Source organism: Suricata suricatta, chromosome X (assembly GCF_006229205.1).
Source record: "Suricata suricatta isolate VVHF042 chromosome X, meerkat_22Aug2017_6uvM2_HiC, whole genome shotgun sequence".
Classification (NCBI taxonomy): Eukaryota; Metazoa; Chordata; class Mammalia; order Carnivora; family Herpestidae; genus Suricata; species Suricata suricatta.
Window position 1 is genome coordinate 15,045,040 of NC_043717.1, and position 16,922 is coordinate 15,061,961.

The 16,922-nt window shown below is 42.7% G+C and overlaps 1 pseudogene; it reads left to right on the forward strand.

The window, feature by feature from the left end:
• Nucleotides 1-13,870, forward strand: part of LOC115283339 — a 15,815-nt pseudogene extending 1,945 nt beyond the window's left edge.
• The last annotated feature ends 3,052 nt before the right edge of the window (nucleotides 13,871-16,922 follow it).

A 16,922-nucleotide genomic window follows, 5' to 3' on the forward strand; every position in this document is an offset into this window, starting at 1 on the left:
TCCCCTGCCAGGTCTCTCCTGGTAGACCTATGAATGCAAACATATGGTATCTATCCTTCTCTGCCTGACTTATTTCGCTTAGCATGACACCCTCAAGGTCCATCCACTTTGCTACAAATGGCCATATTTCATTCTTTCTCGTTGCCATATAATACTCCATTGTATATATATACCACATCTTCTTGATCCATTCATCAGTTGATGGACATTTAGGCTCTTTCCATGATTTGGCTATTGTAGAAAGTGCCGCTATGAACATTGGGGTACATGTGCTCTTATGCATCAGCACTTCTGTATCCCCTGGGTAAATCCCTAGCAGTGCTATTGCTGGGTCATAGGAAAGTTCTATCGATAGTTTTTTGAGGAGCCTCCACACTGTTTTCCAGAGTGGCTGCACCAGTTTACATTCCCACCAACAGTGTAGGGGGGTGCCTGTTTCTCCACATCCTCGCCAGCATCTATAGTCTCTTGATTTGTTCATTTTAGCGACTCTAACCGGTGTGAGGTGGTATCTCAGTGTGGTTTTGATTTTAATTTCCCTGATGATGAGTGATGCTGAGCATTGTTTCCTGTGCCTGTTGGCCATCTGGATGTCCTCTTTGGAGAAGTGTCTATTCATGTCTTCTGCCCATTTCTTCACTGGATCATTCATTTTTTGTGTATGGAGTTTAGTGAGCTCCTTATATATTTTGAATACTAGCCCTTTATCTGATATGTCATTTGCCACTACCTTTTCCTATTCTGTCAGTTGCCTATTAGGTTTTTTTTTAATTATTTCCTTTGCCTTGCAGAAGTTTTTATCTTGATGAGGTCCCAGTAGTTCATTTTTGTTCTTGATTCCCTTGCCTCTAGGGATGTGTTGAGGAAGAAATTGCTGTGATTGAGATCTAGGAGGCTATTTCCTGCTTTTTCCTCAAGGGTTTTTTTTATTGTTTCCTGTCTCATATTCAGATCCTTTATCCATTTTGAGTTTATTTTTGTGAAAGGTGTCAGAAAGTGATCCAATTTCATTTTTCTACATGTTGCTATCCAGCTCTCCCAACACCACCTGTTGAAGAGGCTGTCTTTTTTCCATTGGACACTCTTTCCTGCTTTGTCAAAAATTAATTGGCCATACACTTGTGGGTATAGTTCCCAAAAATGGAGTTTTCAAGTTGAAAGAAAAAGAATTAAGTCTGCTACTGTTTGTTTAATATATATATTTTCAATGCTTTTTTTTATTAATAGTTTATTACCAAGTTGGTTTCCATATAACACCCAGTGGTCCTCCCCACAAGTGCCCTCCTCCATGACCATCACACCCCCTTCCGCTTTCCCCCTCCCTCTTCAGCCCTCAGTTTGTTTTCAGCATTCAAGAGTCTCTCATGATTTGCCTCACTCCCTGTCCCCAACTCCTTTTCCTCTTTTCCTTTTCCCATAGTCTCCTGTTAGGTTTCTCCTGTTAGACCTATGAGTTACAGCATATGGTATCTGTTTTTGAGAGAGAGTGCAATTTGTGTCTTAGAAAGATACTATTTCTTCCAATAGCTTAATAACTCATCTGAGAATTTTGGGGGCAAACACTAATCCAGTGATTCTCAACCTTTAACACACATGAGAAGAATCCCGTGGAAGGTATGTGAAAAACAAATTGCTGGGCCCCACCCTCAGAGCTTCTGATATCGTAGGGCTGGTGGGCCTGGGAATCTGCATTTGTAACAAGTTCCCAGATGATACTGATGCTACTGGTCTGAGGACCACACTTGGAGAACCACTGATCCAACCAATGTCTCAAATGCTATAATCTTCTGAACTGGTTTAAATTCTATTTTTTAAAGATTTTATTTTTAAGTAATTTCTAAACCCATGTGGAGCTTGAACTTACAACCACTAGGATGATCAAGACTTGCATACTCTACCAACTGAGCCAGCCAGGTGCCCCTAAATTCTATTTTCAAAAGTAAGAAAAAGTCACTACTGCCACCCAATTCACTATTTTCAACATGTCTTTTTTTTTCAAGGATGATGTCATAATTAATACTTTTATGTGAGGCAGAGCTGGAACTAGATTTTATGTTCAACAGCCACTGATGTACTAGGATGAAGGTATAGATATCCAGGCATCAAAATAAATTTTTAAAAATGTATACAGACACTAAAACATCCTTGCACATAAAAAAGTGGGGAAATAGGGAGCTATATAAGAATAAACACAAATCTATGCTGTTCTTATGTTTTTATAAAATATGCTCACTAAATTCTTATAGATTTCCTTTAAAATAGCTAGCTGAATTATATTTTCCAGAAAATTCAGATATGATAAGAATATTACTAAATGACTCAAACGATCCCTAAATGATTTTCCTAAACAAAAATTGCACAACGGAGAGAATGACCACTTGTTACTGTTTTTTTAAGTGCAGAACTGGGTGAAGTCCAAACAATCATGAAGAGCATAGCAGTCTGACATTAAGGTTGAACAATGAGAATGAATGTCCTCATCACAGAACCTGGCACATAATCATCACCAGCATGCCGCAAAATTCCCTGCAGAGGTCTGCTGGAAGAAGGCAAAACAGTGAAGTCCTAGAGCAAGCGTGCTCAGTCCCTCCTCCATACAGTGGACATAACAGTAGTCCCTATCTTACCCACAAGGAGGATTAAATGGAAGATCACAGGGACTGCTAAACTGTGCTCACCACATAGTAGGAGCTCAAACAATTGAACTATTTCCTGTGAGCCATTCTAGCCAGCCTGTTTCTGTTTGGTGCTCTTCCTCTTCCACTACTGAGGTCTTATGAAAACCAATCCTGCTATCTTTCCTTAATAGGGCAGTCAGAGTGCATATAACAACACCAGGCTAAAACCAGAGCAAGTTTTCTTTTCCCACAAAAATTATACTAGAATGGGTATATATACACATACGTATGTGTGTGTGTACACACACATTGATACAGATACAGATATGATTTCTCATCTTCTGCCAAGAGTATCAATTACCAGTCATCCTTTGTATCTACACATGTAGACATATGCCCATTCGGGTAAATCAGTAGAAATGAGATTCTGTCTTTAGCAGCATAAGCAGCTTCTTAGTGAAAAAAGAATATGTACGGGCACCTGGGTGGCTCAGTCAGTCAAGCATTTGACTTCAGCTCAGGTCATCGTTTCATAGTTTATGGATTTGAGCACCGCATCTGGCTCTGCACTGACAGTGTGGAGTCTGCTTGGAATTCTCTCTCTCCCTCTCTCTCTGCCCCTACCCCACTCAAGTGCTCTCTCTCTCTCAAAGTAAGTAATTAAATTCTAAAAAAATACACAGACGACATTTCACAGACATTAATTGTGAAGGCTGTATATGACGGTGTTGTTCTTTTCCACTTCAACAGTAAATTTCCTAATTATATTCATATACCATAATCAGGTGTCCCAGGAATACCCATGCTAGCAACTCAAATAAGCTCTCCAGAACCAAGTGAAAATGAATCACATTATAAAGTTCAACTGTCCCCAGTTTCAAGAACTACATACATATTCACAGGCCAGCCTCTTTTTTTTAAAAATAAATTCTTTTTAGGGGTGCCTGGGTGGCTCAGTCGGTTGAGTATCCGACTTCAGCTCAGGTCATGATATCACAGTTTGTGGGTTCGAGCCCCATGTCTGGCTCTGTGCTGGCAGCTCAGAGCCTGGAGCCTGCTTCCGATTCTGTGTTTCCCTCTCTCTCTGACCCTTCCCTGCTCATGATCTGTCTCTCTCTGTCTTGCATAAATAAATAAATATTAAAAAAATTTTTTTTGATAATTTATTTTTACTTTTGAAAGAGAGTGTGAGCAGGTCAGAGAGAGAGGGAGACACAGAATCCAAAGACAGGCCCCAGGCTCTGAGCTGTCAGCACAGAGCCTGACACGGAGCTCGAACTCATGAACCGTGAGATCATGACCTGAGCCAAAGTTGGATGCTTAACTGACTGAGCCACCCAGGCACCCCTAGACTCTTTTTATAAAGGTACCATTTATTGAGTACTTCCTGCCAGGCATTATGCTCTCCAAATGTTATTCAATGCTCATAACAGTCTTAGGAGATGGAAGGTACCCCTATTTTACAGATGAAGAAATTGAGACTCAGAGTTAAGAAATCTGTCCGAAGGAGGTTACAGCTGCTATGTAGCAAAGCAAGACTTGAGGCCAGTCTGGTTAACTCCCAAGCTGACCAGGCACCAAGTCAGTACTGAGAGGAAAAGAAGACCACCTCAAAGAAAGAATCATGAAAGCTCAGAAAATGGAAGCTATTCTTAACTGGGACGCAGTACGGAACACAGGAAAACAGACTCGGCCTGGGCTCACTCAAATCCCTCCTCAGCACACACTGACAGCACGACTACTGAAGAGGCTCCTGAGCCTTAGTTTTATCATCTGTTGACTAGGGAACATAGTACTGGTGTTACAGAGTAATGTGAAGTTTGAAGTAGAATATATGTAAAGCTCTTAGCACATATTAAATGCTTAATAAATATTAGTTAATGGTATCATCATCATCATTGGTTTACATGTGACCCTTAAATGAGGATGTAAATACAAGTGCTGAGGACATATAAATTTCTCAAATTACATTAATGTTCATAAGCATCATCATTATCACCCTCACCACCAGCACACCAGTTACTACTATAGTCTAGATCTAGCCCCTGATCTCCCCATCATCTTTAAACCTTGCTTTCAAATCAGTAAGTAATGTCTTCACCTTGCACCAGGCCTCTAGTCAGGGCCCCACCAGGATTCTCAGTAACTCGTATCCATGCCTGCCAGGCCCCTGAATGTTAGAGGACTATTATGCTAACAAGGGGGGCCGGGTGAAGGCAATGTACACACTAATCAAAAATCACCTGATGGCACACTTAAAATGTGTCACTTTAGTGTATAATACCTATTTGTAATGCTACAACAACTGCAACAACAGAAAAGGCAAAATTTAGTGCTGGGCAACCTGCCATAAGTCATTCGTGGCCCAGGCTGCAATGAATAGCCCTGGGTATCCCAGGGAACCGCATTCTCACTGTGACCCTGGGACTCCAACTCCTTAGGGCAGCATGGGAGACAAGAGGTACGCCTCACCAGAGCCAGTGTGGAAACTGAAGTCACCTGCAAAGGCCTGACTCAAAATGCAGGTTCTTAAGAAGCACCTTGGGATTCAGGAGATAAGGAGGTCTAACAAGCTGGCTCCTTGGTTCTGAACCCTGCCTTGAAAACCCAAGCTCAGGGACGCCTGGGTGGCTCAGTCGGTTAAGTGTCCAACTTTGGCCCAGGTCATGATCTCACGGTCTGTGGGCTTGAGCTCCATGTCGGACTCTGTGCTGACAGCTCAGAACCTGGAACCTGAATCAGATTCTGCATCTCCCTCTCTCTCTGCCACTCCTCTTCTCTCTCTCTCTCTCTCTCTCAAAAGTAAATAAACATTAAAAAATTAAAAAAAAAAGAAAACACAAGTTCATCATTAATCTTTACCTGTTTGCACCTACACCAGATACCAGCTACCAATGTCCAATCAATCTCTTTTCTTTATAAAAAAAAATTTTAACATTTATTCATTTTTGAGAGACAGAGAGAGGCAGAGCAAGAGCAAGGGAAGACAAGAGAGAGAGGGAGACACAGAATCCAAAGGAGGCTCCAGGCTCTGAGCTGTTAGCACAGAGCCTGACGTAGGGCTCAAAACCACAGAACACAAAATCATGACCTGAGCTGAAGTCAGACTGAGCCACCCAGGCGCCTTTCATCAGCATCTTTTCTACAGCCCCCAGGAAAACTTCCCTGTTGGATCACTTCCCTATTCATGTGTAAAGTTTGGCCCTGGTGGGACGGCTTCTTGGTTCCATCCATTTGGTCTCCCCCAGAGTACCCCAGTCAAAGGACCTTGGGTAAATCCTTTCATATCTCAGAGCTTCCAGCTGCTCTTCTGTAAAGCAGGAACATCACTACCTACCTCAGAGTTATGGGGGGAGCTTGTGAAAACATGTGGCAGCAGGAGTAGTCACAGTTGGCTCCATTCCCCTGATGACACATGAGAACACAGACCAAACAAGTTGTGACAGATGCTTACTGGGCCCAAGCCCTGAGCCATGAAATCATAAGCTCCACATTTCTTCTCAGTTTTCCCAAGAGCCCTACAAAATTCCCCCAGGAAACCCCCCCACAATTTCCCTAAGAAGTCACAGTTTCCATTCTAAGACTTATTCTGCCTTGCTAGTTCACCTAGAAGGTGAGAGGAACAAAATCAAAGGTACCTAAAAGAAGACAATAAACAGCTAAAAATTTCAACTTGATTAATTACTGAGTACCATGATGTACAAACTTATCTTCCAACCTGGCTCTTCATCTAGGAGTTAGGAGTTACTTGGATTTCTGTGTTTCCACAATATATTTAATATAACTATATATCATTTCAAAAGGACTCAATATGCACAGCATACTCTATTCACAACATGATATGCTAGTTAAAGGAAATCTACATAATTTTCCCTCTACCATTCTGAGTTCTTGGCTGGAACTATCTGTAATAGAAAGAAGTGTAAATACGATTTTCAGCTAGAGACCTGTGAGGAATAAGCTCAATGACCCAATCAAAGGAGGGACACGGAGCCTCAGAACACAGTAGAGTGAGGCTTTAATCAATGTTCCTGCAAGAGCCGGTGTCTGATGGACAGGCTCACTCTGGGCAGGCAATTTATCCTCTAGCGTGCAAGTCCCTCCCCCGATTCCTCATTGGCTGAGTACTACAGAGGTCACAGCCTTACCTGGAAGTTGCCTATGTCCACGTAAGGCAAAAGGAGTCTGACTAGAACACATGTACATTCCTTGAGGTGATGCAGAGACTTCAGTTCTTTCGCGCATGTTCAGTGTAAAGCCCGCATAAAATAAGCCCAGGAAATGGAGAGGGGAAGAACCAGGAAAAGAAGTGCCTAAGTGTTTGGGACTCCACCTTGGGGGAGAGCAGTTGGTACATATTTCCAGTAGGATATAAACCTATCGTTAACTAGACAGCACAGTTCTTCTTTAGTATTTCTGAAAATGAATCATCTTACTTCTCACAAAACCAAGAAAGATGTTCATGGAAGGATAAAGGAAGAAATGTCAGCTAAACAAGTTGTGTGCAGGTATGTCTCTGAGATAAAAAGGTTTGCCCTGTTAATAGCTCTCTTCCTGGTATAAGCCCCCTTTCTATTATAAATTTTAATAAAAGCAGACTTGCCTTACAAAATAATCCTTAAGTCAAGCAAGCATATTTTTTGAGAGAGAGAGAGAGAGAGAGAGAGAGAGAGAGAGAGAGAGAGAGAAAGAGAACACATACAAGTGGGGGAAGGATAGAGGGAGAGGGAAAGAGAATCTTATGCAGGCTCCACACCCTCAAAGATGCATATTTTGGGTGGCATATTCTGCCACCCTCCAACAGAGAAGCACAGGGCTCACCACGGCAACTGGGTACCTCAATGCTGCGATCTGCCCTCCCAGCCTTCTTTGCCATGTGGTAGCCACGCAATCACATCTCTTCCCCGTCTATACCCAACTCCTTCACCCCTGTGTCTCTGGTCATCACAGAATTGTTTGCAGTCACAAGAATTTGAACTCTACCCACCCTGTCAAGGGTGATCTCACTCTCACACACACACACACACACACACACACACACACACACACACAACCAGAGCAGTGGGAGCTGGCATGAGCAAAGGGAGCAAACATGGAAAGCAGAGCAAGTATAGAGGTTTCTACCATGGACAGGGAACACAAGGCTAGGTGTCTGAACTTGGCCTCAAGGTCCATTACATATGGCAAGGCTCTGACACATGGGGCTTTGGTTTGGGTATCCAGGGACTCACTTGATGCAGGGATCCAAGCAAGGGGTAAGGCTCCAGTTTGTAGACAGAATGACCCTGTAATAGCCGTCCCATCCCCCAGAAAGTACAGAGAAGGCAGCTGGGTATGCTGCCTGGGAGCAAGAGCTCTGGAGCCAGATGGGCCTGGTTCCAATTCCAGTGAGATCAAGGAGCATCAATGGAGAGGGAAGAAGAGAGAGAGGGAGGAGGGAAGGGATAGCAGAAGGGGAGAGAGAGAGTGTGAATGAGGGAAAAGTGTGTGTGTGTGTGTGTGTGTGCGCGCGCACGCGCGCACATGGACATGTGTGTACTGCTGAGAATTATCATTCAATAAATGTTAGGCATTGATATTTGTAAGCCTAAACCATCCAGGACTGTCCTTTAGTGGTAGGGCAGAGGCAGGTTTTGGGGTTGCACACTAGGAGAAATGGTTGTTTACAGTGAGGGCCATGTGGTGTGAAAATGCAAGCTCCTAACTCACCATCCTGAGATAAGCCTTAGAAAAGCCTAGACATCTGAAAAAAAAGGGCCAAACACAGGGGGAAACGATAACTCTTACTTGCTTTTATCAGCAACAAAGTACAAGAGATTTACAAATGTCTCTTTGAAACTGTGGACAGAATCCAACAGGTAAGAGACATCAACTGTGGCATTCCACTATTAGTACTGTTATTTGATGTTCTCTTCAGGGTGGTGTGTATGCTTGATGACCATGAAAGTGAAAGATGTATAAAGAATCCCAGAGTGTCACTGGAGGCCTTACTGAGCAGAAACAGTCGGAGACTTGACTACCTGAGCCACCTATGAGCCCCTGCTTTGTCTTTTTAAACAGCTTTGCAGGGGCACCTGGGTGGCTCAGTTGGTTAAATGTCCGGCTTCGGCTCAGGGCATGATCTCACGGTTCGTGGGATCGAGCCCTGCATCAGGCTCTGTGCTGACAGCTAGCTCAGAGCCTGGGGCCTCCTTCAGATTCTGTCTCTCTCTCTCTGACCCTTCCCTGCTCGCGCTGTATCTGTCTCTCCAAAATAAATTAAAAAAAAAAAAAACAGCTTTGCAGATATCTCCTGCTTGTTGATTAAATTTACCCGGCCTCATCTCCCTCCAATCAGCCACCACAAATACTTCTTTGGAAAAACAAAAGGCACATAAGTCTTTTTATTTTGGATTTATGCATTTAAAAAAAATTTTAACGTTTATTTGAGAGAGATAGAGAGAGGGAGGGAGAGAGAGAGAGACAGCAAGCAAACAAGCAGGGAAGGGGCAGAGACAGAGGGAGACACAGAATCCGAAGCAGGCTCCAGGCTCTGAGCTGTCAGCATAGAGTCCAATGCAGGGCTCGAACTCACCAACCGTGAGATCATGACCTGAGCCGAAGTTGGATACTTAACCAACTGAGCTACCCGGGCACTCCATAAAGGCACATAAATCTTAAAGTTCTACTTATTGCTGCCAGCGTACAAAAGCTTATTTTGAAAATAGTAAGATAACAGACGTGACACTGACAGGAGAAAAAGTAAAATGTAAATCTTGATATTTGCTTATGGGAAAGATTTTTGTAAACTAAAACAACAGCAAGTCCTTTAGAAGTGAAGTCTCAAGGTATATGGACACGTAAAGGCTTCTCTTTGGCTGTTCCACAGAAAAAGCCCCTGCCTGCCATTCAAAACAGCACTAAGAAACGGCATTTTGTGCACTACGGTCATGTCTGAGCATGGACACCTTGCCTATGATGGCTGTCACTGTTTCTTTCCTTGCTTTTCTCTGCAGTAAAATAAGAACTGATGATATATGTATTTTTAAATCCTGCACGTTGCCTTTCACTTGCAAAGTCCGTCAACAAAGAACAACAATATACTACTACTATTTAAGCATGCTAGTTCATCAGAGCAACCCAGTTTTGGATTCACCATATTATTTTAAATTAACCAAACTGTCACACTTAAAGGTCACCACACACATTTCTATTACAGCTGACCCAAAACCAATACTTAATACAGAGTTTCTCAACCAGAAATAACTATGCCCCCAAGTTCACACTTGGCAATGTGTGAACACATTTTAGGTTGTTACAACCGGGGTGGAGGGGATGTTACCAGGATCTAGTAGGATGAGGCCAGGGATGCTACTATCTTAGAGAGGACACAGGACCCCCCACCCACTCACTCATCCTCTCTCTCTCTCTCTCTCTCTCTTTCTCTCTCACTCACACACACACTCCCCAAATCTTCCAGCCCTAAATGTCAGTAGTGCCAAGGTTGAAAAACCCTGCTCTAGTAAACTGCACTGCATGTGACAATTAGAAAGACCTCCCTTTATATACTGTATACACCTTGGTTCATGCCAGATCTATATACAGCAGTAAGAAAAAAGCTAGAAAGTGATAAACACAGAATCAACAAGATCCCCATGGGGCAGCTTTGTTAAAAGCTATAGCAATGTGTAGTAGTTTGTAAAATTCTTTTTTGGGGCACCGGGCTGGCTCAGTCAGTTAAGCGTCTTGACTCTTTATTTTGGCTCAGGTCATGATCTCATGGTTTGTTGAGTCTGAGTCCCATGTTGGTCTCTGCACTGACAGCGTGGAGCCTGCTTGGGATTCTTTCTCTTCCTCTCTCTCTGCCTCCCCGACTTGCACACATGCATGCTCTCTCTCTCAGAGTAAAGAAACTTAAATCTTCAAAACTAGAGAATATATTTCTTATTGGTGTTTAGCAGCATCATTAGGCAGAATTAGTTCTCTTAGGCAGATGTGTGACTAAATGCAACTGGGGCAACTGGGTGGCTCAGTCGGTTGAGCACCTGACTCTTGATTTCAGCTCAGGTAACGATCCCATGGTTTGTGAGATAGGGCTCTGCGCTAGCAGCATGAAGCCTGCTTAGGATTCTTTCTCTCCCTCTCTGTCCCTACTCCACCCATACTTGTGTTCTCTCTCAAAATAAATAAGTATACTTTAAAAAATATATAAAATAATAGTATTAAAAGTTTTATAACAACCTTTATGGAACAAACTGCCCCCAATGTCACTTCCCTGGATGGCAGTGCAACGAAACTATGGTGTGAATCTGCAACAGAGGCCAAGATAATGTGCTGCCCGGGGGACCTGGAGTGAGAAGGCTTACTTGTCCAGGTCACCCCTTCAACAGTGGAGCCCAACACACTCCTTATGTCTTTATGTGGCTTTCACAGGCCCTACTAGGCAAAGGAACTCCCTCCTAAGAACATTAATATAAATTGTACCCTTAATCATAGTTTCTACTGATGAAAACAATTTATATTGTGCCTTATAACAATTATCCCGGGGGTATCAGGGAAGAGGTGGAAAAGAGAGATGGAGGGAAGCAGCTTGATCCCTGTAAAATTCAACAGCATTTGAAAATTGGGTTTACTTGATTTGATCAGCACTAAAAGGAAGTTTTATGTTTTTGATCAGTTTTTAAAAAAAAATAGTTCTCTTCAGGCACTTTTTTTTTAAACACAAAGAATCAGTAAAATGTAGGTTGCCTCATAACTGCAGCCACTGTGTCCCTTTTTATAGTAACAAAAAGGACGTCTGTGTTCCCATGGCAACCTGAAGTTTCACTCATCAATACAGCACTGGGTTCTTTCATCAAATACAGTATCAATCATCAGAGGTTTCAAAATTGGGAATTCTCTGCTCAGGGCATGATGGTTCTATACACACCACAGCTGAGATGGTCACCAAATGTCAGAAACAAAGATAAAGAATGAGTATCAGGGTAAAACACTAGTTGACATTTTTCTCCAGGTGATCATCCAAGCTGATAACAACCCATTTCCTTCAATCTGATCTAAGGACTTTATGTAGAGAGGTTTCCACAACGGATATAAAAACTAAAGGCATTGGTGTCTGAGAGGATGAAAGTGACGGGGGAGCTGAGGCTCTGGGTATTCTTGTTGCTTATGAAGGCAGAGATAACATCTGAGAGCAGGACAGGGGAGACCTCTCCCAGAAAGCTCTTGTGCTCATGCACAGCTTCCTGCTGCTTAGGCTCCAGGACCAGGGGTGCCTCCGCCAGTAACTTGCCCATCCCTGGAGTGGAGATGAGGCCCACCACAGAAGGACCTGAGTCACTAGATTCATGCATCACATCCAAGCTCAACCACATCTTTGCCTGGTTTTGACACAAGTGACATTTATGTTTTCTTGCTGTTGCACATTCAGGAACAGGTCTGTGAGATGTCAGAGTTATATAAGGGAGTTAGAATAGTATTTGTGGTGTTAGTGGCTGGAATGATACCATTATTGATATGTGTGTTTACGCACACGTGCGCATGCGCGCGCACACACACACACACACACACACACACACACATTGAACTTATAAAGGATTATAAGAAAACACTATGAGCAACTGTACAACAATAAATTGGATATCCTAGATAAAATTAACAAATCCATTGAGACACACGAACTACAAAGTAACAGAAAAAGAAATTAAGTCCAAATAGACCTATAACAGGCAAAGAGAACTAATGAGTAATCAAAAATTTCCCAAAATGATAAGCCTCAACCAGATGGCTTTGCTGGTGATTTCTGCCAACCATATAAGTAAGAACGAACAAGAATCCTTTGTAAACTCTTCCAAAAGTAGAAGAGGAAGGAATACTACTAAATAATCTTATGATGTGAGCATCACCCTGACCACCTGCGAATGCACCCACCTCAGCAGCTTTGCCGTCCTCATGGCTCAGTACGACGTGCAGGAGGAGGATCCCGTGCTGGTTGTGATCACCTATGTGGGGCTGGGCCTCTCTCTGCTGTGCCTCCTCCTGGCAGCCCTCACCTTCCTGCTGTGCAAAGCCATCCAGAACACCAGTACCTCACTCCACCTACACCTCTCAGTCTGCCTCTTCCTGGCCCACCTGCTCTTCCTCACGGCCATCAACCAGACCAAGATCAAGGTGCTGTGCGGCATCATCGCGGGGGCCTTACACTATTTCTACCTGGCCGCCTTCACCTGGATGCTGCTGGAGGGTCTGCACCTCTTCCTCACTGCACGCAACCTGACGGTGGTCAACTACTCTGGGGTGAACAGGTTCATGAGGAAGCTCATGTTCCCTGTGGGCTATGGAGTCCCGGCTCTAATTGTGGCCATTTCTGCTGCATCCAGACCTCACCTTTATGGAACAGCCACCCGCTGCTGGCTCGACACAAAAAAGATATTTATATGGAGTTTCCTTGGACCAGTTTGTGCCATCATCGCTGTCAATTTAGCATTGTTTCTGATGACCCTCTGGATTTTGCAAAGCAAACTGTCTTCCCTCAACAGTGATGTGTCCACCCTTGGGAATACAAGGATGCTGACATTTAAAGCGATTGCTCAGCTCTTCATCCTGGGATGCACGTGGTGTCTAGGCATGCTGCAGGTGGGGCCAGCCGCCCACGTCATGGCTTACCTCTTCACCATCATCAACAGCCTACAGGGCATCTTCATCTTCCTGGTCTACTGCCTCCTCAGCCAGCAGGTCCGGGAGCAGTACAGGAAATGGTTCAGAGGGATCAGAAAAACCAAAACAGACTCTGAGAAGTACATGCTCTCAAGCAGGACCGTGTCTGATTCCTCCAAACCCACCATGGTTAATTAAGAGAACCTTATGAATTATATCTCCTCAATCCCGTGTAAAATTGGAACTGTTATTCTCCAAGCCCCTGCCGGAGGACAAGCAAGGCTTTTTGTACGTGTGTTTTGAGAAATTCATCATGGCAGCAATGTGAAAAAAGTCAACCACGCTTGACATTCAATTCCTGCAAAATTGGAATTTGTATGTGCCTTTCATCATGCTCAGAAACTTCCAACATAGAAAGGGCCAGCTGTTGCTCAGTTTCTTGGTCATTCTGGATTAAGCCCTTTGCTGAAGCCTCTCCTTCCTTCAAAGACTCTTCCAGATGCTGACAGTCCATGAGCCAGAGAACCCACCTCAATGGATTTTCCAACCAACAACATTCACGAGAATGGAAATGTTCACAACATAGTCTGGATTATGTAATTAAACCCGTGTGTTTAATAATTTAAAAAAAAAAACTAAAGGCAGTTCAAATACATGGGGGCTCTGAGGTATGGCTTGGTCCCCCTCAGAGCCCTCTCCCCAATGTCCTTTTACCCTGTGCCTCATACTGAGGCATGTGTGCTGAGGCCCACCCTGCACTCCATCCTGCCCTCCCAGCCCAGCTAGGTGGGTCCAGCACCCGGCCCAAAGAAACCTTGGTCTCCCATGTCAGCTACACAGAATAATGAATAATCCAGAGAAAAGTTTATGAGGATTTAAACTGGAATTGAATGGAAAGGAAAGTTTAAATTATAGCACAGAGAGGTAGATGCCACACAAATAGGCAACTCAATGGAGGTAGGAAGGAGAGAGCCAAACATAATAACCTGAGGTTCTGGACCTAGGTAGACTAGAGAAGGGAGGCTGACACTATTTACAGAAATAAGGAAAACTTAGGGGGAAGATGAGCAATGAGGTAAGTGTGGTTGTTAAGGAACTTGGGGAGCTTAAAGAAGAGCTAAATGAGAGATTTGCCAATAGTTAATTTAGAGAATATAGTTTAGACAATGATAACAATAATGATGATAATAATAACCAACACTGATCATGCCAGGCCCAGTCCTAAATACTTGACATGTCTACACTCACTTAATTTTCCCAGCAAATCTGTAAGTACAAATATTGCCCTCATTTTCCAGGTGGGAAAACCAAGAGATCAAATACTTTCCTGAGGCCACGCAACTGATAAACAGCAGAAGCTAGATACAAACTCAGGCAGTCTGACTCTGGTACTACAGACTGGTGAGCAGTGGGGACACAGTAGTTGCCTAGAAGTGAAAAACAAGGCCTTGCCTTAAAAGTACTGATTACAAAGGAAAATATATTTCACTCTGACAACAGAAATCTACAACATATACTCATCTCTGGGCTTCTAGATCCTTTAAGGACTGAACTTTTAGAACCTGACTTGGACAATAAAGCTTCACAAATCAAGCCCTCCATATTTTCAGATACTGTCTTATTTCAGACACATGTGACTGGTTACTACTGAACAAAATATCTGAAATCATTTCACTTCTGTGCAAACTGTCAGGGTCTAATTCACAAGCAGCCAAAATGGTTCAAAAATATACAGACATATCAACTGAAGGGTTTAAGATGGTCAAGATTCTTTTAACTTATAAAAGATTCAGCCACTAATTTCTACATGTTTAAATTCTTTTAAATATAGGATGCATTTTTATGTGACAGAAATATACTACAAATAAACTTCTGTGTCGAAATAGTTCTGTGCAGGGCACCTAGGTGGCTCAGTCAGCTGAGCGTCCAACTCTTGATTTCGGCTCAGGTGGTGATCCCATCCCAGGGTTGTGGGATTGAGCCTCACTTCGGGCTCCATGCTGAGTGTGGAGCCTGCTTAAGATTCTCTCCCAAATAAAAAAATAAATTAAAAAAATTTTTAAATAGTTCTATGCTTGGAAGTCATGTCACAGGGCCCTTGGCCTAATAAGGAGCCACTTTTGGTTCCTTATTTAGGGGTCTGAGAATTACTGCTACAGAGCCAGTCCAACCCAAGTCTCTGCAAGCTTTAGGTAGCTACCATTATTTTAAATAAATAATGGAGGACTGATTATAAAGAGGTAGAAGGGAAAGTTCTGGGATGGTGAAGCAATCTAGAATTTAACTGTGGGGTTAGCTGTGCTGCTATATAAACTCAAACTATTCACTTAGAATGGGTAAATTTTATAGTCTGTAAATTACACTCTGAGAAAGCTGTAATAGAAAGGAAGGGAGGGAGGAATATGTCAGGAGAGTAAAGAAAAAGGAACAGAAAAGCAAGCACAAATATAGTAAGGGGTGGCCACTGTTTTGTAAAAATTTGTTTTAGTGACATTGATATGCACATTGTGGTAAGTTTTTCTAATTGTGGAGTTGTTCATGATCCAAAACACTGGAAAGCTCCTGTTGCAGTGGAATTACATCTAGGAGAGTGCTGGGCAACCTTGATAGGCATCTGCTGGGGATCTCATTATAATGAGTGCAAGTTCTATTCACTAGGTCTGGGGAGAGGTGAGAACCTGCTTCTTAAATTTTTTAATGTTTATATTTATTATTGAGACAGAGAGAGACACAGAATAGGTGGGGGAGGGGCAGAGAGAAAGGGAGACACAGAATCTGAACCAGGCTCTAGGCTCTGAGCTGTCAGCAGAGAGCCCGACAAAGGGCTCAAATTCATCAACTGCAAGATCATGACCTGAGCCGAAGTAGGATGCTCAGCTGAATGAGCCACCCAGGTGCCCTGAGAATCTGCATTTTAAACAAGCTTTTGGATGATGCTGATGTTGCTAGTCTGTGAACTCCACAGACCCCACAGCAAGGAGCTGGGGTATAGACTGAAGTTGAGCTGGCAGGAATACAAACACTTAAGACTCCCATTGTTGAAGGATTCTTAGAAAACTCAAGTACAGTGTTTCCCAAACAGACATGATCATAAGAACCTTCTAGAAGTACTTACTGAAATATAAATTCCCATAATCAAGATAGTATGGTATTGGCATAAAAATAGACACACAGAGCAACAGGACACAATGGAGAGTCCAGAAATGTACCCACACATACATGAACAACTGGATATTCAACAAAGGCGGCAAGGTAATAAAATGGGGAAAGAATGACCTTTTCAAAAAATGGTACTGGGACAACTGGCTATCCATATGCCAAAAAAAATGAACCTCGATCCATACTCTGCATCATATATAAAAATTAATTCAAAATAGACCTATTAACTTTTAGCATAAAACATAGGAGAATATCTTCATGACCTTGGGGTAGGCAAGGAACACAAAAATCTCAAAAAGCTCATGCTATAAAAGAGAAAAATTGATAAAAGAGAGAAAATAAATCACACCATCAAAATTTAAGTCATCTGCTCTTTAAAAAGACACCATTAAGAAAATGAAAAGGCAAGTGAGACAGGAGAAAATATTCACAATACTGATGTCTGACAAAGAACTTGCATCCAGAATATAATAAAAGTTATAAAAGAAAAACACTTGAACCTAACATAAA